The sequence below is a fragment of the Mixophyes fleayi genome, unplaced genomic scaffold (assembly GCF_038048845.1).
Source record: "Mixophyes fleayi isolate aMixFle1 unplaced genomic scaffold, aMixFle1.hap1 Scaffold_1683, whole genome shotgun sequence".
In the NCBI taxonomy this organism is placed as follows: domain Eukaryota; kingdom Metazoa; phylum Chordata; class Amphibia; order Anura; family Limnodynastidae; genus Mixophyes; species Mixophyes fleayi.
The window spans coordinates 80,001-82,500 of NW_027446032.1; the positions used below are offsets into that span (position 1 = coordinate 80,001).

General features: G+C 46.5%; 5 non-coding genes and 5 pseudogenes across 5 annotated transcripts in view; all 10 read left to right on the forward strand.

Moving 5' to 3' along the window:
• Nucleotides 1-93, forward strand: part of LOC142116675 (5S ribosomal RNA) — a 119-nt gene extending 26 nt beyond the window's left edge. Inside the window, exon 1 of the ribosomal RNA XR_012682574.1 lies at nt 1-93. This exon is cut by the window's left edge and continues 26 nt beyond it. This is a non-coding gene — a ribosomal RNA (5S ribosomal RNA).
• An 80-nt stretch (nt 94-173) lies between these two features.
• On the forward strand, nt 174-292 carry LOC142116905 (5S ribosomal RNA; annotated as a pseudogene).
• Nucleotides 293-565: 273 nt separating this feature from the next.
• Nucleotides 566-684, forward strand: LOC142116907 (5S ribosomal RNA). Its single transcript, XR_012682597.1, has one exon. It is a non-coding gene; the product is annotated as a 5S ribosomal RNA (ribosomal RNA).
• Nucleotides 685-764: 80 nt separating this feature from the next.
• On the forward strand, nt 765-883 carry LOC142116807 (5S ribosomal RNA; annotated as a pseudogene).
• Nucleotides 884-964: 81 nt separating this feature from the next.
• Nucleotides 965-1,083, forward strand: LOC142116749 (5S ribosomal RNA). The gene has a single exon (XR_012682581.1). It is a non-coding gene; the product is annotated as a 5S ribosomal RNA (ribosomal RNA).
• An 82-nt stretch (nt 1,084-1,165) lies between these two features.
• LOC142116599 (5S ribosomal RNA) lies at nt 1,166-1,284 on the forward strand. The gene has a single exon (XR_012682504.1). It is a non-coding gene; the product is annotated as a 5S ribosomal RNA (ribosomal RNA).
• Nucleotides 1,285-1,364: 80 nt separating this feature from the next.
• LOC142116964 (5S ribosomal RNA) lies at nt 1,365-1,483 on the forward strand (annotated as a pseudogene).
• Nucleotides 1,484-1,755: 272 nt separating this feature from the next.
• LOC142116920 (5S ribosomal RNA) lies at nt 1,756-1,874 on the forward strand. The gene has a single exon (XR_012682599.1). It is a non-coding gene; the product is annotated as a 5S ribosomal RNA (ribosomal RNA).
• Nucleotides 1,875-1,954: 80 nt separating this feature from the next.
• On the forward strand, nt 1,955-2,073 carry LOC142116805 (5S ribosomal RNA; annotated as a pseudogene).
• A 272-nt stretch (nt 2,074-2,345) lies between these two features.
• Nucleotides 2,346-2,464, forward strand: LOC142116733 (5S ribosomal RNA; annotated as a pseudogene).
• The last annotated feature ends 36 nt before the right edge of the window (nt 2,465-2,500 follow it).

Genomic DNA, 2,500 nt, shown 5'->3' on the forward strand with positions numbered 1-2,500 from the left:
GCCCAATCTCATCTGATCTTGGAAGCTAAGCAGGGGCGGGCCTGTTTAGTACTTGGATGGGAGACCACCTGGGAATACCAGGTGCTGAAGGCCTTTTTTTTTTCTCTTTTGTTCCGGCTTCCTTCAATGCTGGTTTTGAGATTATAAGAGATGTAGGTCAATAGGAAACCAAAACCTACAGCTACACATCTCTAAACAAGCCCAATCTCGTTTGATTTTGGAAGCTAAGCAGGGCCAGGCCTGGTTAGTACTTGGATGGGAGACCACCTGGGAATACCAGGTGCTGTAGGCTTTTTTTTTTTTCTCTCTTGTTCCGGCTTCCTTCAATGCTGGTTTTTAGATGTATAAGAGATGTAGGTCAATAGGAAACCAATACCTACAGCCCCACCACCCTGATCAAGCCTGATCTTGGAAGCTAAGCAGAGCCAGGCCTGGTTCGTACTTGGATGCGAGACCACCTGGGGATACCAGGTGCTGTAGGCCCTTTTTTTTTTCTCTCTTGTTCCGACTTCCTTCAATGCTGGTTTTGAGATGTATAAGAGATGTAGGTCAATAGGAAATCAATACCTACAGCCACACCACCCTGAACAAGCCCAATCTCATCTGATCTTGGAAGTTAAGCAGGGCTGGGCCTGGTTAGTACTTGGATGGGAGACCACCTGGAAATACCAGGTGCTGTAGGCTTTTTTTTTTCTCTCTTGTTCCGGCCTCCTTCAATGCTGGTTTTGAGATGTATAAGAGATGTAGGTCAATAGGAAACCAATACCTACAGCCACACCACCCTGAACAAGCCCAATCTTGTCTGATCTTGGAAGCTAAGCAGAGCCAGGCCTGGTTAGTACTTGGATGGGAGACCACCTGGGAATACCAGGTGCTGTAGGCCTTTTTTTCTTCTCTCTTGTTCCGGCTTCCTTCAATGCTGGTTTCTAGATGTATAAGAGATGTAGGTCAATAGGAAAACAATACCTACAGCCACACCACCCTGAACAAGCCCAATCTCGTCTGATCTTGGAAGCTAAGCAGGGCCGGGCCTGGTTAGTACTTGGATGGGAGACCACCTGGGAATACCAGGTGCTGTAGGACTTTTTTTTTTTCTCTCTTGTTCCGGCTTCCTTCAATGCTGGTTTTAAAATGTATAAGTGATGTAGGTCATTAGGAAACCAATACCTACAGCCACACCACCCTGAACAAGCCCAATCTCGTCTGATCTTGGAAGCTAAGCAGGGGCGGGCCTGTTTAGTACTTGGATGGGAGACCACCTGGGAATACCAGGTGCTGTAGGCCTTTTTTTTTTCTCTCTTGTTCCGGCTTCCTTCAATGCTGGTTTTGAGATTATAAGAGATGTAGGTCAATACGAAACCAAAACCTACACTTACACATCTCTAAACAAGCCCAATCTCGTTTGATTTTGGAAGCTAAGCAGGGCCAGGCCTGGTTAGTACTTGGATGGGAGACCACCTGGGAATACCAGGTGCTGTAGGCTTTTTTTTTTTTCTCTCTTGTTCCGGCTTCCTTCAATGCTGGTTTTTAGATATATAAGAGATGTAGGTCAATAGGAAACCAATACCTACAGCCACACCACCCTGATCAAGCCTGATCTTGGAAGCTAAGCAGAGCCAGGCCTGGTTCGTACTTGGATGCGAGACCACCTGGGGATACCAGGTGCTGTAGGCCCTTTTTTTTTCTCTCTTGTTCCGACTTCCTTCAATGCTGGTTTTGAGATGTATAAGAGATGTAGGTCAATAGGAAACCAATACCTACAGCCACACCACCCTGAACAAGCCCAATCTCATCTGATCTTGGAAGTTAAGCAGGGCTGGGCCTGGTTAGTACTTGGATGGGAGACCACCTGGAAATACCAGGTGCTGTAGGCTTTTTTTTTTCTCTCTTGTTCCGGCCTCCTTCAATGCTGGTTTTGAGATGTATAAGAGATGTAGGTCAATAGGAAACCAATACCTACAGCCACACCACCCTGAACAAGCCCAATCTCATCTGATCTTGGAAGTTAAGCAGAGCCAGGCCTGGTTAGTACTTGGATGGGAGACCACCTGGGAATACCAGGTGCTGTAATCTTTTTTTTTTTCTCTCTTGTTCCGGCTTCCTTCAATGCTGGTTTTTAGATGTATAAGAGATGTAGGTCAATAGGAAACCAATACATACAGCCACACCACCCTGAACAAGCCTGATCTTGGAAGCTAAGCAGAGCCGGGGTTGGTTAGTACTTGGATGCAAGACCACCTGGGAATACCAGGTGCTGTAGGCCCTTTTTTTTTTCTCTCTTGTTCCGACTTCCTTCAATGCTGGTTTTGAGATGTATAAGAGATGTAGGTCAATAGGAAACCATTACCTACAGCCACACCACCCTGAACAAGCCCAATCTCGTCTGATCTTGGAAGCTAAGCAGAGCCGGGCCTGGTTAGTACTTGGATGGGAGACCACCTGGGAATACCAGGTTCTGTAGGCCTTTTTTTCTTCTCTCTTGTTCCGGCTTCCTTCAATG